At 46.3% G+C, this 26164-nt stretch overlaps 1 protein-coding gene across 16 annotated transcripts in view; it reads left to right on the top strand.

The window, feature by feature from the left end:
• Nucleotides 1-4750: 4750 nt before the first annotated feature.
• chst12a (carbohydrate (chondroitin 4) sulfotransferase 12a) overlaps nucleotides 4751-26164 on the top strand; it is a 39173-nt gene continuing 17759 nt past the window's right edge. The window contains exons 1-6 of one of the 16 annotated variants that reach the window (XM_038819312.1): nucleotides 4756-4803; nucleotides 16457-16636; nucleotides 18848-19004; nucleotides 19912-20020; nucleotides 20731-20781; nucleotides 23593-23663. The gene's annotated coding sequence lies outside the window, so the exon portion shown is untranslated. The other 15 variants (XM_038819305.1, XM_038819313.1, XM_038819314.1 and 12 more) reach the window with 15 other exon arrangements.

The following is a 26164-nucleotide window of genomic DNA, read 5'->3' as shown; positions in this document are numbered from 1 at the left end:
TTGGCCCCAGTTCCCTCCCCGTTTCCTGGTGACGAAGTCTTGGAACCTAATGTTTCCCTTTCTAGCTGTTTTTTAAGTGAAAAGGCAATACAAAAGTTTCTCCATTAATATTGGTTGATGCGAAATTACTGGAGGGTTTTGCCATTTTTAAACTTAGAAGCAAAACCGGGAGTTATGCGCTAATAGATGATGCCACTGTTATCTGCAGGTTAGGGACTTTGCGCGAATGGTCTGGAGGGGGTCCCCTAGGTTGCCGGGATGCCCCCTGCTGGAGCGACTGCTGTTTCCGGATGTGGAAGGGGAGGGAAGAATTGGGGATATATATAAGTGGCTGGGGGAGCAGGGAGGCAAGGAGGTGGTGAAGATCAAGGAGAAATGGGAAGCGGAGTTGGGAGCAGAGATCAATTGGGCAGTATGGAGTAAGGCACTGCGGAGGACAAACTGGGCCTCCTCTTGTGCAAAGATTAGCCTGATACAGCTTAAGGTGGTGCACAGGGTGCATATGACTCGGGCGAGAATGAGTGGGTTCTTTCAGGGGGTAGCAGATGAGTGTGAGGTTTGGCCGTGGCCAGCGAATCATGCGCACATGTTTTGGGGTTGCCGATTCTGGGCGGGAGTGTTCGTGATCTTAGCCAGGATAGTGGCGAAGAAGGCGTATCCGGACCCTTATGTGGCAATATTTGGGGTTTCAGAGAAGCCGGAGCTCATGGGGGCGGATGGCCGATTTTGTGGCCTTCGCCTCTGATTGCACGGCGCCAAATTTTGCTGGAGTGGCGGTCGGCATTGCCACCGGGGTAGCGGCTTAGTTGGGTGATCTGAACGACTTCCTGTGGTTAGAGAAGATAAAGTATGAGTTTAGGGGCTCTCTAAGGGGGTTTGAGAAAAGGTGGGGAATGTTTGTGACCGTGTTTGAGAGGCTGTTCATCGTGGTGGAGGGGAGGAGCTAAAAAGGGGAAAAATCTGTCGAGACTGTGTAGTTGATTATTGGGAAGTATGTTTCCCGAGTTGATTGTTGGGAAGTATGTTTCCCGAGGTGTTTATTTGCTGTAACCTGTTTTGATTCATGTCTGTAATGAAATACATTTTAAAAAAACAATCAAAATTTACAATATGAACAATTAATAGACACAAGTCAATAAGTTAGACATTTTGGAGGACATCAATTTCTGTGTGGTTGTTGACGATTCTCAGGTGTCTTCTTTCTCGCGTTGACTCTCACCTCTTGTGTTTTTGGTGTATATTGGACATTGTCCATAGTGTTTGAATGTTGATTTGGTCTGGAAGTGTCCTCAAACTGTCTTCCACAATTCTTTCTGATATTGTCAGGTTCTCAGGAATGTTTCGGTCTTCACTTGGCACAGTTTGTTGTGGACTCTCAGTTGATTTTGTCTCTGAAAAACTAGCTCTAGTTGCTAAACGTTGATCAGTGTGTCTTCGCCATGCTGCATTGTCCCGAGTTTGAACAGTGTAGGAAATCGGTCCTCTCTATGCTCAGACAATGGCAGGCATCCACGTCTCAACGGTGGTATATTCCCTTGCAAATACTTCCTTACCTTTCTGAAAAACACAGCGTTTAACCCTGTTCTCATGTCGCAAAACCTGACTTTGCTATCTACTCTCAACAATTTATTTGTCTTAGCCGGCTTCAGCAAATCAAACGCTGTGTGTCACAGGCATTATACCATGAATAATGCCGGAGAACTTTGGGTTGTTGAATGTGCTGTATTCCTGAAGGTCATAAAGAATTGGCTTAATCATTTACACAATAACCCTTCCTCACGAGTTACCTTCAATGAATGCTTCATGTCTGAATAAACCTTTCAAGCCAGCCCATTTGTGACAGGAAAATAAGGAGCCGAACAAATATCTAAATCAATCTGATTGGGAATCTGATTCAATCCAAATCGGAATCTAAATGTTTGATTCCATTCTCCTTTAGACAATTTGTGAATTCTTGCAAAATGAATTATGGCCTGTTGTCGTTAACAAGCTGTTCAGGTAACCTAATTTTGCAAAAAAAACTCACCCAGTCTTTCCATTGTTCTTTCACGATAGCGACTTCAGGCTATTTCAAGTGCGCGTCTACCAGGTTGAACCTTTGCACAAACTAACACATGCCCACCTTCTCCTCGATTTCGCTATCAAGCCCTGGCCACCAAAAATAGTTTCAGCCTATCCCCCTCATCCTTACTATCCCACAATGATCTTCATGAAGTTGGTTTAGGACACATTTCCTTAACAATGGCAAAATGATGGCCCTCATTCCCCAGAGGAGACAACTAGCCTGTACGGATAGTTTGAGTTTTCAGGTAACATATGCCTCAACTCCGAGTTTGCTCCCTCAGTCTTGCCACACAGTACCACGTCCATAACCTCTGACAGCAGTGGATTATTTCTGGTATTTTCAACTTGTCCTGCGATTACAGGAGTGTTATCAAATAGAAAATATTACTACTCAAACTATTTGTTGAGAACTCGTTAGGTAAAAGTAATCTAGACAGTCCATTAGCATACCCATTGAGATTTGATTGATATTTTATTTTATATGTACGTGCTGACAACTGCAATGCCCATCTCTGTACCCGTCTCACTGCTGGAGATGGAATACCGGTGTGTGGTCCACGTATCACTGTCAGTGATCGATGCTCCGTTAGCAAATTAAGTTTCCTTCCATATAGGTATTGGTAAAAACGTTATGTATGAAAACGATGATTAGAGCTTCCTTCTCTATTTGTGCATAGTTCATTTCTGCTTTGTTCAAGCATCTTGATGCAAATGCTATTGGCTTCTCTTCATCAACGGGCATTATGTGAGAAACCACTATTCCGAACCGATAAGGTGATGCATCGCATGACAGCTGCAATGGTAACTTCAGATCAAAGTGTGTCAGGACTTCCGAGTTTAGTAATGCCTCTTCAGCTTGTACAAAGGTCTTTTCACATTGATCCGCCCATTTCCATTTCCTGTTTTGACACAATAAGTGTCAAAAACAGGAAATGGTAAGAAAAATTGCTAGATTAGGGAGAAACCTTTCATAATAGTTTAATAAACACCAAAACAATCAAAGTTGATTTATATTTCGAGGTGCTGATGCCTCAGTTATGGTTTTTAATTTTGAAGGCGCTTTGTGCAGTGCCTTTGCATCTATGACATGCCCCATAGGAGATTTAAAGAATTCACATTTATCCTGCTGTACTCTTAGTCCATAGTCTACTATGAGGTGGAGATGCTGGCGTTGGACTGGGGTGAGCACAGCAAGAAGTCTTACAACCAGATTAATGTCCAACAGGTTTGTTTCGAATCACTAGCTTTCGGAGCGCAGCTCCTTCATCAGGTGACTCAGACAGTGACCTAAGCTGGAACCTTGAAGCTGTGAAGCAACAGGGCTAACCACTTTGCCACCGTGCCGTTTACTAGGACAGTTTGTCTGTGTAAACGGATGATTACATCATCAATACATCACATGATTGGACTCTCAAAGTTGTTGTGACTCGAAACAGACAACAATGCATATTAAAGCGAGCCAGGTTCAAAGAATCACAATATGAATGATCGAGTTCTGCAGATAAAGCCTTGGTTGTGAAGTGGAACTGAAATTTGAGCTTTCGATGGTCTGTGTAAACGGGGGCCTACAGTACAAAAGCCAAGAGGTTTTGCTAGACCTATATAGAACAGTAAGCAGTCTCACAACACCAGTTTAAAGTAGGACTCTAACCTGGTGCTGTAACACTTCTTACTGTGCTCACCCCAGTCCAACGCCGGCATCTCCACACCATGGCTATATAAAACAGTTTGACCTCACTGTGCCTCGGGGCATCTAAAGACGTGAGGAGGCAAATTAAAGGTGGGCGGGTGAATTTGATGCCAGGAAACAGGAGAGCCACTATGGTTGCCTGGTATGGAGGGCATTAGCTATGAGGAGAGGTTGAATAAACTTGGTTTGTTCTCACTGGAACGAAGGAGGTTGAGGTGCGACCTGATAAGACGTCTACAAAATTATGAGGGGCATAGACAGAGTGGATAGTTAGAGACTTTATCCCAGGGTAGAGGAGTCAATTACTAGGGTGCATAGGTTTAAGGTGCGAGGGGCAAGGTTTAGAGGAGATGTACGAGGTACGTTTTTTACACAGAGGGTAGTGGGTGCCTGGAACCCGCTGCCGGGGGAGGTGGTGGCAGCAGGGACGATAATGACATTTAAGGGATATCTTGACAAATACATGAATAGGACAAATACATGAATAGGATGGGAATAGAGGGAGGGAATAGAGGGATACAGACCACGGAAGTGTAGAAGATTTTAGTTTAGACGGGCAGCATGGTCGGCGCAGGCTTGGAGGGCTGAAGGGCCTGTTCCTGTGCTGTACTTTTCTTTTGTTCTTTGTTTATAACTTCTCCCCCTGACCTGATCCTAATTTCAGGTTTGGCGTTCCAAAGGTGGCAGTTTTTCCAACCGGTGAGGTGCTCGCCTCAATGTAAACACCGAAAGGTCATCCTTTTTACTGCTTTACAGATACAACCTACCAGACTGAATTGACCACACTTTCCAGTTACCACCACGCCCGGCGCCAACTCCGACCGCACCGCGCAAGCACAGCAATTGGGTTAGACCGCATTGTCCTGCGCAGGCGCCGAGCGGCTGGCTCCGAGCCCGAGGGCACCGCGCAGGCGCCGGGCGGCTGGCTCCGAGCCCGACGGCACCCCACGTGACATGGTGGTCTGCCCTCGCGAGAAGAGGCAGGGTCCGCGATGTGGCAGCGTTGCCTGGTAACAGCAGCTCGAGCCGGGGAGCAGTGGCGGCAGCGGGTAAGAGATTCTGTGAGGGAGAACCGGGTGGAGCCATTCCCCGGGGTGGTTTTCCGAAGAGTGAAGCCCGGACGGGGAGCCCCTGAGTGCAGAGTGGTGTGGTGAAGTGTCTCTCCCGCTCCTCCAGCACTGCGGGAGGACCGTGACATCCAGGTAGAGGGGACATTCCCGCCAGGACAGAGGGGACATTGTGAGAGTGACCGTCTCGGGGATGGTATTTGCTGAATGCGACCCACGTTGCCCCTCAGCTCCGTGTCAGGGGAAAGCAAGCAGGCACTCCCGATCTGCATACCATGCCAAGAGTCCCGCGGCACACATTTGCTGCTGCTCCAGACCACAGCCCCTGTATCCTGTCTGAATTAAAACACGGAAAGTGTTGGAAATGCTATGTCGGGCTGGCAGCCGCTGTACAGAGATAAAATGAATTGATGTTTCCTGTCCAATGTGGCACCCACTCGAAACATTAACTCTGAGTTTACTCTCCACAGAAACTCGCCAGAAAGGGGCGGGGGTGGTGGTGGTTACAGTAAAAGTCGGGGAAATAAGTGATACAAGCCCGGCTTACCTTAAAATTGAATTTCTGTTCGGACCAGTCATTCCCCAATTTTTACTCTTCTCCCCCCCACCCCGTCAGATCGATTGCATTTTTCCAGCACTTTTGTTTCTATTTCTAATTTCCAGCATCTGGTGAGGTTTGCTTTATTCTCCCTCTTTCCTATCTCCTGTCAACCTAACGGAACAAACTTTTCTCCTTGGTGCAGGGATCAATGAACGTGATCAATGAACAGGGGACTTAGAATTAAGGTTAGGGACAGGAGGTCTAGAGGGGATGTGAGGAAACGTTTTTTCACTGGGGTGGGTTAGTGAGAGTCTGGAATTCACTGCTTGAAAGGGTGGTGGAGGCAGATACCCTCCTAACACCGTAGCACTGCTGTTTCATAGCGCCAGGGACGCTGTGTTTGATTCCGGACTTGGGTCACTCTGCGGGTCTGCACGTTCTCCCTGTGTCTGCGTGGTTTTCCTCCCACAAATCCCGAAAGATGTGCTTGTTAGGTGAATTGGACGTTCTGAATTCTCCCTTCGTGTTACCGAACAGGTGCTGGAATGTGGCAACTAGGGGATTTCACAGTAACTTAATTGCAGTGTTAATGTTAGCCTACTTGTGATAATAAAGATTATTATAACATTTAAAAAGTATTTAAATGTGCACTTGCGATGCCAAGGTGTACAAGGCTATGGACCAAGTGCTGAAAAATGGGATGTTCCTGATCGGTGCAGACGTGATGGGTCTTTTCTGTGCTGTCGCCCTCAATGACTCGTCATTACTCCACCTTCTGACGCCCAAATCCTGACACCAACCTTCATTGTTCCCTCAGCTTCCTATTCTCCTGTAACCCTTCACCATTGTTACCATCAAGTCACACTAGGCTGCTTCCTTACAAGCAACAGCCCCAGCTGCCTCATCTTGCTCTAAATGTATATGAAATAGGAGCAGGAGTAGGCCAGCCAGTCTTGAGCCCACTCTGTCATCTGATAAGATTGTGCTTGACCTCCTTGTGGCCTTAACTCTACCTTCCTGCAGCTCCCCATAACCATGATTATCTTATTGATCATGATTCTGTCTAACTCGGCTTCTTTGGGAAGCAAGCTCCAATGGCAAGTGACCCTCCTGAGAGAAGTTGTTTCTCTTCATCTCTTATTCTTTTCGAATAAGACAACCCATTCATCCCAGTAATCAGTCAGGCGAACCTTCTCTGAACTGCTTCCAATGTAAGTAAGGAGACCAGAATTGTACACATTACTCCAGGAGCAGTCTCACCAATGCCTTGGACAGTTATAGCTCGACTTCCCTGTTTTTACACTCCATCCCCTTGTAATAAAGGCCACCGTTCCATTTGCTGTATCTGCGTGAAAAGTTTTTATGATTCATGTACAAGGACATTCTGATCTGCAGTCCCTCTTCATTTAAATACTGTTATGCTTTTCTATTCTTCCAGTTAAATTAGCCACCTTGCATTGTCCCATGTTAATGGATCTTAGATTGACAGGCAGTGACTAGTGGGGTACCACAGGGATCGGTGCTAGGACCCCAGCTATTCACAGCATATATTTAGATGAGGGAACAAAATGTAATATCTCCAAATTTGCAGATGGCACCATTGAATGAGTGGGTAAATGAATGGCTGATGCAGTATAATTTGGATAAATGCGAGGCTATCCACTTTGGTAGCAAAATTGAGAAGGCAGACTATTATCTGAATGGCCATAAATTAGGAGAGGGGGATATGCATGAAACTTGGGGCTCCTTGTACACCAGTCACTGAAGGTAAGCATACGATACAGCAGGTGGTAACAAAGGCAAATGGTATGCTGTCCTTCAGAGTGAGTGAATTCGAGTACAGGAGCAAGGATATCTTGCTGTGATTATACAGGGCCTTGGTGAGGCCACACCTGGAATATTGTATGCAGTTTTGGTCTCCTTATCTAAAGAAGGTTGTTCTTGCTCAAGAGGGAGTGCAGCAAAGGTTTACCAGACTGATGCCTGGAATAGCGGGACTGATGTATGAGGTGATATTGAATAAGTATTCCCCGGAGCTCCGAAGAATCAGGAGGGATCTCATTAAACCTACAAAATCCTAACAGGACTAGACAGGGTAGATAGAGGAAGGATATTCCCAATGCTGGGTGTACCCAGAACCAGGGGTCACAGTCTGAGGATGGACCAGGAGTAGACCATTTAGGACAGAGATGAGAAATTTCTTCCTCCAGAGTGGTGAGCCTTTGGAATTCGTTACGACATGAAGTAGTTGAGGCCAAAACATTGCATGTTTCCAAGAAGCAATTAGATGTAGCACTTGGGATAAGGGGATCAAAGAATATGCGAGGGGGGGGGGGGGGGGGATTAGGGTACTGAGTTGGATGATCAGCCATGATCACAATGAATGGCAGAGTAGGCTCAAAGGGCCATATGGCCTCCTACTGCTCCTATTGTCTATGTTTCTATGTACTGATTCTGCTAAATGTTTACCCATCCCCTTGCCAACCTTTCTGTTGAGTGTATCCACTGGAAGCAACTCTTGCTCGCCTCCTCCCCCTTCCATTGACTCAGAACAGTGCTGACCCTGTGAATTCTTCCAGCTGATCATCTATCACTGCTATTCTCTGCATTTGCTTCCAGATTGTTTATTCACTTGAGTACAAGAACCTCTCCAATACAGTTGTCTTAACTGCCACAGTCAGGAATGGCCTTTATTAATATCCTGCAATTCTTTGTTACCGTGTTGCACAAGCCCTTCTCGCCTTTCTTGACCTGTCTCCAATCTTTGACATGATGGACTACACTCTTCAGTGCCTCTCCTACGTTGTCCAGCTGAGTGAGTCTGCCCTCGCCTTGCTCCATTTTTATCCATCAAGACATAACTGGAGAATCTCTTTCCTGTCCCACGCCATTACCTCTGGAATCTTTCAAGTATCTATTCTTCGCCCCTCCTATTTCTCATCATCTGAAAGCAGATTCCACGTGCATTCTGATGATACACCACTCTGTCAACCTTTCCACTGCCTGTGATTTGCCGCGCTGGTTGTCCAATATTCAGTCTTGGAGCAGCAGAAATTTGCCCTCATTATTATCATGAAGACTGAAGACATTGTCTTTAGCCACAAATTGTGTTCCCTGGTCACCAATTCTATCTCCCTCCTTGGTAACTTTCTGAGGTTGAATCAACTGTTTGCGACCTCTGCGGCTGTCATGGGACTGTCCGTTCAAGAAATGTTTTTATCTTATCCCATGGCTTCAGTGATGTCATTGTGCAGGTGGAGCTGGGTTGTGGCTCTGGGAGTTGGTTTTACGTTTGCTTTGGTTTAGGGCTGGTTTGGAAGTTGTTGCTTTCGTTTTCACATTTTGGCTGCTGTACTCAAGCAGGGAAGTATCTTAGCCTGTCTCTCTCTCTCCATTTTAAAAGCTGTTACCAGACTGCTTGATAACGTAAAATAAATAATTGTTTTCTGGAAGGAATTCAAACCTGCTGTTTTGGAAAGGAAACAAGAGTATCAATACCAAGTCTTTAGTGCCGTGTGCTGGGCCACAACTTTGAAAAGAGGGTACTGTGTTTCTACTTGGATCTTGGTATTAAATTGGAACAATTACGGGGGATTCATTAAGGGTTATCAATAGATTACTGTAGCTATGTGGGGTATTTATGTTTGTAGATGATAAAATGCTTACTGCGCGTGTTTATAAAAATGTTAACTAAATTCGTAGAATCAAGCTTGTTTTTTGACTAAAAGCGCCCAAGATCTCTGTTGAATAACACCTGAAAGGCAGGCTCTTGTGCTCATCATAACCAAAATCAATAAACGGTTGTAGGTCAGGTCAACTCCATGATATACTTTGGAGTTTTCTAAACCCTGGCCCATAACAGCAGCAAATTTAACTGAGGTGAATTTCTAGTGCCATATCCTCTGCAATGCTCCTGCCTTAATCCATCTGCTGATGAAACCCTCACCCATCCCTATACTTCTGATTTAACTGTTTCAATGTTGGCCTCTCTTCTTCCATACTTTGTAAACTTGAGTTCATTCAAAACACTGCTGCCAATGTTCACTTCACACCAACATCCCATTCTTCTATTTCAGCTTGCCCACTGCTCTACAGTGCCTTCCAGTGCAGCAAAATCTCAAGTTCAAATTCGTATGCTCCTGTTCAAATCCCGCTTGTGACTCTCCTCTCTCTCACTGTCTGATCTCCAGCCCAGTAACCCTGCAAGAACTCTACATTCCCCTAATTACCTTTGTTTGCTCTGCCACTTTCAATTGTCCAGTCCCTAACCTCTGGAGTCCATTTGTAAGTGATGCAAGAGATTGAAAGGATAGAAGTTGAGGTGCTATTCTACAGATGCACAGTGATTATTATCAGCATTATTCAACCATATAAGATTAGTGGTAGACTGATTTCCCTTTAAGCCTTATTTCTAGGAGTGCAGAATTTAAACCCAGTGAAATTATGTTAAACTTGTGTAGTATGGGCGGCACGGTGGCACAGTGGTTAGCATTGCTGCCTACGGCGCTGAGGACCCGGGTTTGAATCCCGGCCCTGGGTCACTGTCCGTGAGGAGTTTGCACATTCTCCCCGTGTCTGCATGGGTTTCACCCCCACAACCCAAAGATGTGCAGGATAGGTGGATTGGCTACGCTAAATTGCCCCTTAATTGGAAAAAATAATTGGGTACTCTAAATTTATAAAAAAAAAACTTGTGTAGTAGGATCTTGGCCAAACCATACTCTTTTATGTTTATCACAATGTAAAATAAGTGCAAAAATTACTTACAAGGATAGTATCAGAACTGAGAGATCACTATTGCCAAAGATTAAACAGATTGGGGCATTTTTCTTCAGAAAAACAATACTTAGACGAGCACCTGATAAAGATTTTGAAATTCTGAATAGATTGGACTGAGCACACGTGGGAAAGAAACATGTTTCTACTTGTGGTAGAATCTAAAGCCAGAGACCATAAATGCAAAATAATGATTTCAAAATGCGAGAGAGAGTGAATTTAGTTTGTGGAAGATGCCACTACCACAGGAAGTGGCTCGAGGAAAATAGTTGAAGTGCTTTTGAAAAGAAATGAGCAGAATCTGTAAGAGGAAACGGAACATACGTATGTGCTGAAAGGACAAAATAAGCTGCTGAAAGGCTGAGAACAGCTTGACTGAATAGGAAGAGTCGTGTGGAGTATAAATATTCAGCACAGACAAGTTGGTCTGAATGGCCTTTTCTGCCCTTTTTATTCGATGGCTAGATTTTGGGTAAGTAATAACTGTGGAGCTAACAGCACTCATTATTGATATAGTGTAAATCAGGCAGCAGTGTTGATCTGCCACTTTCAATTGTCCAGTCCCTAACCTCTGGAGTCCATTTGGAAGTGATGCAAGAGATTGAAAGGATAGAAGTTGAGGTGCTATTCTACAGATGCACAGTGATTATTATCAGCATTATTCAACCATATAAGATACTCTTCTGCTCCTCCTCAAGATGCATTATAACAGTCCTTGCCAATGGACACAAATACGCCAATAAGGTTACTTACTCATTAATTCCTCACTAAAAAGGGCAGATAAATTTAGGATTAATTAGGTGCCTCAGCACCAGGGACCTGGGTTTGATTTTGGCCTTTTTTGCGCACACTCCCCGTGCTTGCGTGGGTTTCCTCCGGGTGCTCAGGTTTCCTCCCACAGTCCAAAGATGTACAGGTTAGGTGGATTGGCCATGATCATTGTGCAGGTTTATGCGGATAGGGCAAAAGAGTGGGCCTAGGTAGAGTGCTCTTCCGGAGGGTTGGTGCAGACTTGATAGGCCTCTTTCTGCACGGCAAGAATTCAATGGGTTCAGGAGTAAGTGAATTTGGAATTGCATAAAAAACTTTGGCTCTGAAACTACTTTTATAAGTGAAGATTCGCGTTACTTTTATAAGTGAAGATTCTCGTTCCTTCAGACATTTTTGGAAATATTCTTATTATAACTTTTGACTATTTTTATTCAACGCACATAAAAACACAGAATAACTAAACAGTCAGAATCCACCACCCACTTCCTCTTGCCACACTATAACCTCACCACTAACCCAACCACCCTATTTCTCCCCCCCCGCAAACAGCTAACAGTGACCAGCTCTTTATAGTACATTATAAATGCTGCCATCTATGGTAAAACCCATCCACCGACTCTCTCATGGTAAACATGACCTTCTCGAGGTGCAAAAACGGCAAGTCACCGAGCAGTGCATGAGGCACTTGGCAGTAGTCGACCTCCAGCCCAAGAGGATCCGCCTCCTTGTCACAAGCGAGACAAAGGACCAGGTCACCTGCCCCTGTCCGGACCTCTGGCACATCCGAAGCCCCCAAAATCATCACCAGGCGGCAAGGCTTCATCCCAATGCCCAGGATTGGCGACATAGTATCAAAAAAGGACCTCCAGAAACCCATCAGTTTTCAGCATGACCAGAGCATGTGGGTGTGATGCGCTGGCCCCCTCGAACACCGACCACATCTCTCCTCCATCCTTTTGAAAAATCGACTCTAACGTTTGTGAGATGTGGTTGAAACACTATCTTTGGCTGAATGAGACTCAGCCTTGCACATGACGAGGTCGCGTTCACCTTCCTCAGTGTCTCGCTCCAAACCTCCTCTTCTAAGATTGGCCCCAGCTCATCTGCCCACTTTGCCTTCACACTCTCAACCAAGCATGTCTCCTCCCTCACTATCCGCTGAGCAGGATAAAATCCACTTGAGCTAGGTAGAAGGCTGCTTCACCGGGAAGAATAAAAGTAAGTTTTGACTTGGCTACGCACCTGGAGCTTCCTGAATCCATCAGTATCTGTAAGCCCTTATTTCCTCTTCAGTTTCTCCAGGCTAGCGATCCGACCGTCTAAAAATAAATCTCACACCTTCTTCAACTCTTTTTCCTTCCACTCTCTATACTTCACATCCGATCTAGCAGGCTCGAATAACTAGTTTGCACAGATGGTAGCTAGCCTCGAGGCAGCCTTCAAATTGAAATGTTGACAGAATTGCCTCCAAATTTTTAACGTGGCTACTACCACCGGGTTAGTAGAGTGTTTCTTCGGCACCATTTAGAGCAGCTCCATTGGCAATGCTTCCAGGCTTTCCCCACTCACAGACACTTCTTCCACCCGGACCCACAGCTCGTCTGAAGCCCCGCACCACTCTAACACCTTTTCAGCATTGGCCGCCCAAAAGTAATATTGAAGGTTTGGCGAACCCAAGCCCACTGCTTGTATCCCCCTCTGGAGCACCATCCTCATCCTCGGGCCCTTACCAGCCAAAATAAACCCAGTCACAAGCTGGTCGATCTCTCTGAAGAACGCCTTGGGCAGGAACACAGGGAGGCACTGAAAAATAAAAACCTGAGCAAGATATTCACCTTAACCGATTGCACTCAGCCAGCTAGGGATAGTGGGTGACCGTCCCACCTTTGCAGATCTGTCTTAACCTTCCCTACCAGATTTGTGCAGTTTGACGCACGATACCACAGTGACGTCACAGCACCAGGGACCCGGGTTCGATTCCTGGCTTGAGTCACTGTCTGTGCGGAGTCTGCATGTTCTCTCCTTGTCTGCGTGGGTTTCCTCCGGATGTTCCGGTTTCCTCCCACAAGTCCCGAAAGACATGCTTGTTGGGTAAATTGGACATTTTGAATTCTCCCTTGGTGTACCCAAACAGGTGCCAGAGTGTGACGACTAGGGGATTGTCACAGTAACTTCATTGCAGTGTAACGTAAACCTACTTGTGACACTAATAAAAATTATTTATTCTTAACATAGAACATAGAACATAGAACAGTACAGCACAGAACAGGCCCTTCGGCCCTCAATGTTGTGCCGAGCCATGATCACCCTACTCAAACCCACGTATCCACCCCACACCCGTAACCCAACAACCCCCCCTTAACCTTACTTTTATTAGGACACTACAGGCAATTTAGCATAGCCAATCCACCTATCCCGCACATCTTTGGACTGTGGGAGGAAACCGGAGTACCCGGAGGAAACCCACGCACACAGGGGGAGGACGTGCAGACTCCACACAGACAGTGACCCAGCCGGGAATCGAACCTGGGACCCTGGAGCTGTGAAGCATTTATGCTAACCACCATGCTACCCTGCTGCCCCTCCGGAGTTTTTCCAGTCCCTTGCTATCTGGACCCCTAAATGCCGAAAATGACTTCCTGTTAGCTGGAACGGCAATCCACCAAGCTTCCATTCTCCGCCCTGGTGCCCTGACCACCAAGTATTCGCTCCTTCCTATACTTAGCTCAGCCAGAAATTACCACAAAGTGCTACAGGATCCTCATAATGTTTCCCATTGACTCCTCCGGATCCTTAACGTGGAATAGCAAATTGTCAGCGTATAGCGAGACCCAATGCTCCACCCCACCTCTAACTATTCCTTCCCAAGCTTTCAAAGCCTTCGGCCCCATAGCTAATGGCTCTATGCCAATGCAAATAACAAGAAGGACTGTGCTGCCCCTTCGCATCCACATTTAACAGGGAAAGCAGACAGCATGACCCACAGTCTGCGGCTTTGTTTGTCCTTTTTCAGAAGCAGGGAAATCAACACCTGCCCCAGCGTCTGTGGCAGAGCACCTCTCTCCAAGGAGTTCCTGAACATCTCAACAACAAAGGGGCTAGTTGGTCTAAAACTCTTAATAGGATTCCACAGGAAATCCATCAGGCCCTGGTGTCGACCTGTTTGAATCAATTTCAGCGCCTTCTTGATCTCTTCCAACTCCAACGGCGCTTCTACTTCTCGTAACTCCTCCCCCACCTTGGGGAAACTCCAACTATCCCAGGAACTCCACCATATCCCTCCCAGCCCAGGCGATTCAGAACTGAAGGCCTTAAATACCTCATGCACCCTCTCCTAAACTGAGACCAGTCCCCCATCCCGAGTCCTAATCTTGACAATCTCCCTCTCTTGCCCCCCCCCCCCCCGTACCTCTTGAGTATGTTGTTTTTGAGGGGGAGGAGCATCTAAAAAAGCGCCGCCGCCGCCCCACATTTCGGTGTAAAAATTGATTCTCTGGCCAATCGCCGAACGCAATTTCACCGTCGGCAATCCCCTATTTACTACCTTCAGTGCCTCCCATAATATCGAGGGTGAGACCTCCCCATTAACATTGTTCAAAATGTCATCCTGAGATCCTTGCGCAGAACCCCAGGTCAGCGCCAACAGACCTACATCTAACCACAACACATTTGTGACACCCCGGCCTACCTCCGTCCACCAAATGTGAGGCATAGTTAGAAATGACCATCGCCGAGTGCACAGACTTCTTCACCTCTGCCAACAGCGCCCGGTTCAAGACAAAGAGTAATCGATCCTGGAAAACACAGTTATGTACTGAGGAAAAGAATGAAAACTCTTTCTCCCCAGATGCTTGGACCGCCTAGGGTCTGTTCCCCCATTTCCTCCATAAATGCAATTAACGCCTTTTCCATCCCGATTGTGCATGTGAGTCTCCTGGAGAAACATCACGCAGCCACCGTGTGTGCTCTTTTGACTGCCCCCTTCTCAGGCCTCATATTTTCCAGCGACAACCCTTGTTGGGGGTCTCTCACCTCCCCCTCCCCCCAACCTTGAGCCAGCCATAACCACCATGATAAGCCCATTGCTTCGCCAATGATTCCCAATCCCCCCCCCCACCCCCCCCCCCCCCCCCCCCCCCCCCCCCCCCCCACACCTTCTAGACCTATCAAGACTAACCTGACTGGCCCATCAAGTCTCAGCCCCATCCTCCATTTGACTTCTGCTCACTAGCCTATTTCCTAGTGGTAGTACTATGCCCCCCCCCCCCCCCCCGCGCTGCCCTACCTCTTCCTTAATCACACACCGCCTTAGCACCTGCCCCAAGCCCCTCTGTCTGCTCCTCATTTCCACCAACATTTAAACTAACCCTAAACTCAGGGAAAAAACACCGCTCCCCCCTCCCCAATGCCCTACCAACTACTAAACCCATGTGCAAGTGTAAACATGAAAAAAGAGCAGAACATAACCTCAACCCAACTCATCAACATAAACCTGAAGAGTAAAAGCCCAACCAGTCATCAGCCCACCTGCATCCCTCAAACCGTGTCCATGATCTCCAAGTCCTCCGCCTGCTCCGGAGTTTCGAAATAAAAGTCCTTCCAGTGAAACATGACTCTCAGCTTTGCAGGGTGTACTACCCCAAATCTCACTCCCCGATTGTCCAAGACCGTCTTCCCCTTATTGAGGGCCGCCCATCACCTCGCGAGTTCCACACCGATATCTTGGTGAATTCTCACCATGTTACCATCCCTCAATGTTCCGGCATTTCTTGGCCCAATCCAGGGCTCGCTCCTTCCTCTGGAAACTAGAACCGAATGATCACTGCACGTGGTGGCTCATTTGGTCATGGCTTCTGCCTCAAGGCTCGGCGCACCTTGTCCAGCTCTGGCGCAGCAAACACCACCTCACTGCTCATCGGCTGAGAGAATTTTACAGAAAAGTACTTGGTCGGACTTAAGCCCTTGACTTCCTCCGGCAGACCCACCAGCCTCAGGTTCATGCGCCTGGATCTGTTCTCCATATCATCAAGTTTCGCCTTGAGGCCCTTATTTCTGTCACCGACAATCGCCATTTGTGCTTCCAGCGACATGAATCAGTCCTCGTGCTGAAATGAGGCCTCCACATCTTTCAACCTCTTGAGCCTACGCGCCTATTGCCTTAGCCACCTTGCCCAGCTGCTCCTTGACTGCGCCCAGAGCCTCCTCCACCATAATTTTAAATTATACCCTAATCTACGGGCCATAATTGAGGAATCGCTTGTCCATCTACCCACCATAATTCTCATGTTCTTTTGCCATCACTCCTGCCACCAAATTGAGAGTGATGGACGCGGCCACTTCCCCCGAAAATTCACAAAAGGGCAGGAAAGCCCATAGAACTGGGACCTGCATGGCAGCCAACTAAAGTGCGATTGGCTGTAATATGTCGCTGCGCCAGAAGTCTTGTTCCTTTAGACTTAAGTGTAGATTGAGTAAAAACATATTTTTCTCCTTGTCTCTTTTTTTAAAAATACATTTTAAATTCCCAATTATTTTTTTCCAATGTAGGGGCAATTTAGCGTGACCAAATCACCTACCTGCACATCTTTGGGTTGTGAATGTGAGACCCACCAGACACGGGGAGAATGTGTAAACTCCACACGGACAGTGACCCGGGGCTGGGATCGAACCTGGGTCCACGGTGCCGTGAGTTCTGCCTTGTGTCTTAATACCAACTGTTTTTTGCAGGTTTTTATTTTGCTTTCTATACATTATTTAAATCTAGTATACTTCCTGCTTTCTATCCTGGTTTAGATTTTGTGTATCTCAGTTAGCATTCTTCAGTCTGCTTGAAGAGCCTTGCTGTTCCCTACCCTTCACAGGCACACACACTTCACAGATCTCCTATAGAGGCTGCAGTGTTGGATCAGATGTTGGGATAGAGGTGGTCTTTGCTCATTAGCCACAGAAGCTTTTTGGGCAGCTTTCATCGGGGTGAACAGAAAGCACTTTTTTTCACTGTTGACCTCAAAACCCAGGATGTGTAATTCTATATAAAAAGAAGTGATGCTTTATAAATAAAAACATTAGTCCAAAATGCTATTCGTAAAAGAAACAAGCATAGATGTGTTAGACTTTGCTTTTAGCAGCTGATAGTTTATCAATTTTCTACTTATGCCACACATTTTTAAACTTAGAAATAATTAACTATTACTGTGGTGGAAGTAATTTTGATTTCCCCAACACCTCAACATTTGAAAAATAATATTTTAAGATGATAATGGTGATATTCATATTTTTACGGCTGTCTCCATGCAGCTTACATCCATCTTAAAACCAGCTCTGTTATGAAGTTCCTTGGAAATGCTCCCACGGCAAAAGAATGTATACAATAGGTGTAGTCCAACAATTTGAACAGTAGAACTATGGTATTAAAAGCAAGTTTATATTCTGTGTGGTATTATAGATTGATGATGTAACCTTTTTATGGTTTCACAATACCACCCCATTTTATTACAGGGCATTTGCCAAAAAACAAACTTCAGGTACTTGAATATTGAACTTGAGTGTTCATATAAAGCTTTGGGGCAATTTCACTTTGAATAGGTAAACAAGTCAATGGTACAATGGGCTGAAAGCTTTATTTTAATATAGCTTTTAATCTACTTTTGAACTCTGAACATTCTTTGCCTTTTACAGTTTGTTTATTTGAAGATTACATCACACATTCCTCCAATATATGTTTCAAATACCCTGTTGGGAGAGGGGGTAGTGGTATTATACATACCCGCCTGGACCACTGTGTACAGTTTTATTTTCCTAATCCAAGGAAGGATTATCTTGTCTTGGAAGGGAAACAATAAACTAGTTTGATTCCTAGGATTAGAGAGGGCTATACTGTTGGAAAAGATTGAATGAAATGGGTTCAAATTCTCTCGTGTTTACGTCACAGAAGAACACCATTTGCTCCACTGTTTCTGTGTCAACTCTTTGCACGCTGAAACTAATTCCATTATCCTGCATCGTACCCAGTGCCATGTTTACCTCCATTTTTCCTCAAGTAGGGATGTCAAACACATTTACATGACAGGCCTGATCTGGCATCCTGGTACTTTACATTGACCACATTCAGAAGGTTATTTGAACAAGCCACATTGGTCCTAAATGTTTTTGATATCTCTCTCTCTTTCACCAATGCCCCCCCCCCCCCACCCTAATCTGTAATAAAATAACTATTGGATCAAGTTAAATATACAAAAAAAATGGGACTTGTTCATATTTTAGGAGACTATGGACACAATTTAACAAAAAAAGTTCAGAGTGTCATATCAGGCGCGATTTCCTGGGCTGGTGAGTTTGTGGCCCCAAAGACACTTATTGCCGAAAATAAACCCCCACAAGCTTCATGCCAGTACTGGCTATCCCGCTTCGTCAGACTTGTGCTCAGTAGTTCCCCGCTAACAAGAGGGAGCTGCTTTTAAATGCAACTCTCCCAGTTAGCACACATGCATGGCACCACACAGACCTGCTCCAAGTTTCAGGGATGGCGAATAGGCCAGACTTCTGGGTGCCATGGAGGCAAGACAGGACATCCTGTTCCCCTGAGGACGAGGCAGTGACAGCAGCCGTCGGTTTGGGCAGCGTGACCACAAGGGCCACCGTGCAGTGGAGGAAGAAGACCAACAACCTCCACCAAGCTGCAAGGATAAGTTGGCACAGGTCTCCTGATATCAGTTCTGCCTTCCACCCCCTTGATCTCAAGGTTGATCCCCCAACCATTCGGTGGCTGGTACCTCTCCCCTTCTCACATCTGATCAGTGCGTTGTGTCCCAGTACACACTGGCACCCACCAGCACAACCCCTCCATGTCTGTGTGAGGTACCCAAGCATTCCACCTGTTGTAGACCACCCAGATGCATCAAGCGAGCAACTCACAAAGCCCCCTCTCTGTTCCCGCAGGAGAGGTTAGCCCATAATACGCATGAAAAGGCCCAGACGTTCAGCTGAGTTCCAGATATAAGACTCGTCACCACCTTTAAGGAACGGGCTCTGGCGCTCGTGGGATTGTCTGCGGAGAGAGCAGTCATCGACAGCGAGGTTGGCCTGCACTGTAGAGGTGAGGATCCACTGCCCTTTCACCCAGATGACCTGTCTCAAGTGAGTTGTTTATGTCAGACAAAATGATCCTTCCCTCTCACTGACCACATGCCCATTCTCTCGCAGGATCTCCACCTGATGGGACTGGGCCATCTGGTTTTGCACTCACTCACCATCACCCAAGAGAACTCTGAGGAGACCACCATTCAGGCGTCACAGCTATCATCCCCACCTCCCACCAATGCAGTGACACACACCTCGGTGGTTGATATCAGTGGATAGGCTTCTGGGGCACCATCTGTTGAGCGCCACACAGATGCTGATACACCTCAGGTGGAGGCAGGAACATCTGAGGGAGTCAGCAGCCGGTGTTCTACTGGACTCAACTGGGTCCCAGTCAGATGCTGAACCTCTGGGCAAGGTTATTCCGGAGCTGATGCAAACACAGATGGGCGCAGATGGCGCTGGTAATGCTCGGCACAGAGGCCAACACTGCTGGGATGGCAATTGCAGTGGAAAGCCTGGAGCACGACATCAGCACCTTGAATGGAGGAGTACAAGCCATGGCTCAGTCAGTGTTGGCCATGGTTGAGGACCTCACCCGTTGAGGGAAATGTCCCAGATGCAGGTGGACTTGAGAATATTTTGTTTATTTATTAAACAGTCAACAGTAACAAAGATTTGAAAATCAGCGACATAACATTCCGCATAGTACACGAACCATTAAACAACAAGGAAATGTCAACATTCCCTATTGGTATCAATACAAAGCAATATCAGCTCATTTACACAAAAAAAACTCAAACACACAGTACCATCCCTCGCAGGTCCCTCAAAAGAAATTGAGGATAAGCCTAAGAATGTTTTATCATGTCCAAACATTTGTCATAGAAATTATCTGTCCATCAACGTGTTACTTATTCCAGGTATCAGTACCATTCTCTGTCGAGGAGCCACAGCTTTGCAGTCCCTTCCACACAGCTCAATCTCACCGGAACCAAATCCTGGCAACTACATATTCCACTGGTGCTCAAGGTACAGTTGAACATCCTTGACTTCCAGTGTGTTTAACCTGTGATGATGTGCTAGTTACATACAAAAGCATCAGCGATCTGCAAAAGCATTTCTTCAATGGCGTCATCAGGTGGCCCATTTGGATCAATGTCGCACACCAGGCTTTGCAGTGTCTTGCTTCAAAGTGGATTACCTTCTGAACTCCTACGTCTCCCTGAGCCCGAGATTCCAGGAACCAGGTATCTTAGAAATCAAAATTGTCCTTTCCCGCTATAGAAAAGGAAGGAAACAGCAACAGCAGCCTCCAGGCATTTACAGCCACCACCAGCAGCAAGTACAACCTGCAGCTGTGAAGTCTTCTCATATTAACAACACCAATTCCTCATTAGCAATAGCCATCAACTGTGCACCTTAGGGCTGCTCACAGCTTATGCCCAAGACCAGGACTTTGCCCTGGAAGTGATTGACAGGACAGACAGACAGCAGCTGTAATGGCACTGTGAGGAATATACACAGTATTGTAGGATGGCTTACATGCCCCGAAGACGCTAAAGCCCAACCGATGACACCCAGCACCCCGACCAGGCCCATTTCTCCACCCAACCCCCCTTCAGCGAGCACTAGGGCAGCAGCACTACTGCCCCTTGGCTGCATGCCAGAGATTGTAAATGGCTACTCACCACCTAGGTCCCGCTCTGCATAAAAATAATTGTCCTTCTTTCCCGCTACAGAAAAGGAAGGAAAGAACAACAGCAGTCTCCAGTCATTTACAGCCACTAGCAGTAAGTATAACCTGCAGCTGTGAACTGCTCTCACTGCTAACAGCGCCAATTCCTTATCAGCAATAGCCATCAACTGTGCATCTAGGGCCAGGTTTGATCCCAGCTCTGGGTCACTGTCCATGTGGAGTTTGCACATTCTCCCCGTGTTTGCGTGGGTTTCGCCCCCACAACCCAAAGATGTGCAGGCTAGGTGGATTGGTGACGCTAAATTGCCCCTTAATTGGAAAAAATGAATTGGGTACTCAAAATTTAAAAAAAAAACTGCATCTAGGGGCTGCACACAGTCAAGTTCAAGTGACCTTCAGCATATGCCCAAGACCAGGGCTTTGTCCTGGACGTGATTGGTAAGACAGGCAGCAGCTGTAATTGCCACTGTTAGGGATATACACAATACTGAAGGATGGCTTGTATGTCCCGAAGACGCTAAGCCCATCAGTCCAGTGGTGACCCCCAACCTATGACACCCAGCCCCCCCCCGACCAGGCCCATTCCACCTGGAGCACTAGGCAGCAGCACCACTGCACCTTGGCTGCATGCCAGAGATTGGAAATGGTTACTCACCACCTCGGTCCCGCTCGGCAGCAATTGCGTCAGCTTCCCATTTTTAAAAGGGAGTGCTGGAAGGTGCCCACGTGATCTCTCGCTAGGGAACCAGTTAATATGGGAGAGGCCATTAGATTGGATTTGCATCTTGCTAATGACAATGAGGTTGGTCTTAAATGGTGTCAATGCCACGTTTGGGCAGGATCCGGAAGCCGCCACCGGGTGCAGACCGGTTATATAGCAAACCGATTCGCGTCTGGTGCGGATCCTGATTTAATTTAACCGGCAGGCCCCAGATCTCCGCCGGGCGCAACACAGCTGTTAAATCGCACCCTATAAATTCCTTTACTTAGAATCAAAGTCCTGCAGACAGAAATAAAATGTGAGCAAATAACCTATTTTGCTGGTGTTGGTTGGGGGATAACCTGGTGACTGGAAGAATAGCCCTCGGGTAGCATGGTGCTAATGTCACTAGAGTAGTAATCCAGAAACCCAGCCTAATGCTCTAGGAATATGGATTCAAATCCCAGCATGACACCTGGTGGAATTTAAATTGAATTAATAAAAAATTGAATAAAATTGAAAGCTATTCTTATAGAACCATCATCGATTGTTGTAAAAAAATCCATCTGGTTCACTTCTGTCCATTGGGAAAGAAAATCTGCAATCCTTACCTAGTCTGACCTACAGTTGACTCCTGATGCACAGCAATATAGTTGACTCTTAACTGTCCTCTGAAGTTGCCTAGCAAGCCACGCAGTTCAAGGGTAATTTGGGTGTTCAAGGGTAACAAATGGTGGCCATGCCGGCGATACGCCAATCCAAGATAGACATAGAAAAATAAATAAAAGCCATGAGACTTTCATATCCATCGGAGTCGATAGATGAGGTTTTGGTTTAGTACCTCATCTGAAAGTATCTCTGACAGTGCAGTATCATGTCAAACCTGTACCAAGGTCATGCGAGTTTCTATAGCGATTGAATTGAGAATCAAACTCATGACCTAGGGTAGACTGTTGCCATAGACCTAAAACTGACATAAGGAGCGCTTAGTTAATGAAGTGTGGTATTATCAGAAATATATATCTTCAAGCTGCTCAGTCTTGAAGCATATTTCACTGATCCATTTTCTGTCATAAAGCAGTATTGCTAAGTAACTTAATTTAGTGAGGAACCAAAATCCTCCTTCCTCCAGAGCAGGCATTGTCAAACTCGTGGGCGTGTGTTGGGAGTGTTGCTGAGCTGTCCGTTGCAGCGCTCCCAATCACGCAAATCTGCGCGTAGCAGCTGGCTGTTAATAAAGCGGCCTTCAAAATGGCCGCGAACATGTAAAAAAAAATGTGGCCGCACTGCGCATGCGTGCCAGATCATCAGCACATATGCACAAAACTACGTGCATGTGCACCAATGATCAGGCGCGCAAGCGGCCGCTTTATTTTTTAAACGGCTGCAGCTTTCTGTTTTACAAGTTCGGGGCGGTTTTATTCATTTTATTCATTTTTTAAAATTTTGTTTTAACTAGTTCAGGGGGGCATTTATTTGACAACATTTTATAGGAAAAAAATGCAGAACTTTGGACAGGCTTTCCGACACCGGAATGCTTCATCTTCATCTAACAGGTTCCATTGGAGGAGCGTGTACGAGGGCCAAAGGGGCCCAAAACCGTTTCCTCCATTTTTGTCAGCAGCAAAGTAAAAGAAAATGGTGGGTCGCGCAGATCAGCCAGCGTGGGTCACGAAGGTCGGCCGGCGTGGGTCCCGAAGGTTGGCCGGTTGGTAAAAATGGGTCCCCGGAAAGAAAAGTTTGAAGAACACTGCTCCAGAGTGACAATTGATTCTAGTTTTAAAAAAGGGCAGTTAAACGTTGGAGCTTTTTTGTCTCCAGACTGGTTCTCTTTTTCACTTCAGTGATCCCTAAGATTGAAGTCTGCATAAACCTAACCTCAACTGTAGACTTGTTAGCTGACACAAATCTAAATTGCTTTTGGTATAAAATAGAGCCGCCTTTTTGAGTTTCAGTTCAAAATTTTCCAGGGCATATTTGTAGGCAGTGCACGAACTGACCTTGCAGTTGCATCGGCTTATTGAACCCACTCTGTTATGCTGTTGCTCCAGTTAAATGTTAAGAGATGTGTGGGATATATTTAATTGTACATGCATCAAAAGCTTATATTGCAGCATACCCATGTTATGTGCAGCTGTTTTGTTGAGAGACGGCTCCACGCTTTTTATTGGCTCTTGCAAATCTGTGACTATTTCTCATCCCTAGTTCTGCCAAAATTGCGAAGCTTCTTAAAGTCATTAAGTTTAATCCTCAGAGTCACACACAGGCTGCACAAGGTAGGGGTGGTTGATTTTCTTTCTTAAAGAGAACATTCGTGAACAAATTGTGTTTTTAAGGCAATTGAGTAGCTTTCACAGTTAATCAATTAACTTTTGCAAACTTCCATATTAAACTCATGCCTGGGTTGCATGGTACAGTAATACTTACTGCACCCATGCATCTGTTCAGGTTATTTTGCAGACTGGTTGGGTAAACCACTGGCATATTGCATGAGGGTACCGTGTGTAGTGAACTGAGAAAATGTTTCTGTCTTTAATGTTGATTTATTTTGCTATTTGTTAGTCCATTGTCCATTTAGAGTCATTGGGCTAAAAATGGAAAACTGTTCATACAAGGGAAAAATAGAGCAATAGGATACCATTAGAACAAAAGAATGGTTGACGATGTGGGAGTTGGAACAGAGCATAACAAAAATAAGAGAGAGATTTGGCAATGGCATTCAAATTAGCAAGAAAAAGCAATAGACCTGAGGATTGGGAACAGTTTAAAATTCAGCAAAGGTGGACCAAGAGATTGATTAAGAAGGGGAAAATACAGGCGCGATTCTCCGAGCCCCACGCCGGGCCGGAGGATCGCCGTGACCACGCCACGCCACCCTGAGGCCGGCGCCCGATTCTCCGAGGTGCGGAGAATCGGCGCCATTTGCGCATTCGCGTTTGGGGCCGCCGATTCTCCAGCCTGGATGGGCTGAGTGGCCGCGTGGAAACGGCAGAGTCCCGCCGGCGCCGTTTACCCGTGGTCGTTGCTGGCAGGAACTCTGTGTGAAGGGGTGTGGGGCGGGGAAAAGCGTTCCTCCACCGAGGGGGGCCTGAGATGGGAGCTCACCGATCGGCGGGCCTACTTTCTTCCGCTTCCGGCCCCAGAACCCACGCGCCATGTTGCGTCAGGGTCGGAGCCCTGTGGGGGCCAGAAAAAAGTAAAACAGGAAACAGAAAAAGATTGATTAAACACTAATATAGCCCTTACAGACAGAAAAGGGGGGAATTCATAACGGGGAACAAAGAAATGGCTGAGGAACTAAATTTGTACTTTTCTTCAGCCTTCATGAAATGAAAAAAATGAAAATCGCTTATTGTCACCAGTAGGCTTCAGTGAAGTTACTGTGATAAGCCCTAATCGTCACATTCCGCCGCCTATTCGGGGAGGCTAGTATGGGAATTGAACCCACGCTGCTGGCCTGCCTGGGTCTGCTTTAAAAGCTAGCGATTTAGCCCAGTGTGCTAAACTAGCCCCTGTACTAGCCCTGTTCACAAAGGAAGACATGAATAATGTGCCGGAAGTTCTGAGAAACACCAGTTTCAGTAGGGAACTGAAGGAAATTAGTATTACAGGTAGAGCATCCTTTATCTGAAATATCAAAAAATTCCAAAATCCCGCTATTTTCTGAGTGCTAATGTGATGTCACAAGTGGGAAATCCCACAAGGCTCTGGATAGGTTCCCAGACAATGTGCATGGTGCACGTGCACAGGCCCTGGCGTACTGCACATGCGCAGGCCCCGAAACATTATATTCCAAAATCCGATACACACTCGGCCCCAAACATTTCGGAAAAGAGATGATCAACCTGTAGTAAATAAATGGTTTTAGGGAGATTAATGGGATTGAGGGTGGATAAATCTGCAGGACCTGAAAATCTTCATCCCAGAGTAGTTAAAGATTTGGCCCTAGAAACAATAGATTCATTTTCTAAAATTTGAAAAAAGAAATGAAATGAAAATCCCCTAGTCGCCACATTCCGGCACCTGTCCGGGGAGGCTGTTCGACTCTGGAATCATTCCTACAGTTGGAGGGTAGCTAATGTAACCCCACTATTCAAAAAAAGTAGGTTGAGCGAAAACAGGGAACTATAGGGAACTGTGGACAGTGCGGTAGCATAGTGGTTAGCACAGTTGCTTCAGAACTCCAGGGTCCCAGGTTCGATTCCCAGCTTGGGTCACTGTCTATACGGAGTCTGCACATTCTTCCCGTGTCTGCGTGGGTTTCCTCCGGGTGCTCCGGTTTCCTCCCACAGTCCAAAGATGTGCAGGTTAGGTGGATTGACCATGCTAAATTGCCCTGAAGTGTCCAAAAAGATTAGGTGGGGTGGGGTTATGGGGATAGGGTGGTGGTGTGGGCTTGGGTAGGGTGCTCTTTCCAACAGCCGGTGCAGACTCGATGGACCGAATGGCCTCCTGCACTGTAAACTCTATGAAAATTCTATGAAATAGACCAGTGAGCCTAACATCGATAGCAAGGAAGTTGCAAAGGTCCATTATCCAGGATTTCATAGCACAGCATTTGGAATAATAATAATCTTTATTATTGTCACAAGTAGGCTTACATTAACACTGCTAAGAAGTTACTGTGAAAATCCCCTAGTCACCACACTCTGGCACCTGTTGGGTACACTGAGGGAGAATTCACAATGTCCTATTCACCTAACAGCATGTCTTATGGGATTTGTAGGAGGAAACCGGGGCACCCAGAGGAAACCCACGCAGACACTGGGATAAAGTG

This window comes from Scyliorhinus canicula, chromosome 15 (assembly GCF_902713615.1).
Source record: "Scyliorhinus canicula chromosome 15, sScyCan1.1, whole genome shotgun sequence".
Lineage (NCBI taxonomy): Eukaryota > Metazoa > Chordata > Chondrichthyes > Carcharhiniformes > Scyliorhinidae > Scyliorhinus > Scyliorhinus canicula.
The sequence above is the reverse complement of the archived record's forward strand: the minus strand, read 5'-3'. Positions and strand labels throughout refer to the sequence as shown.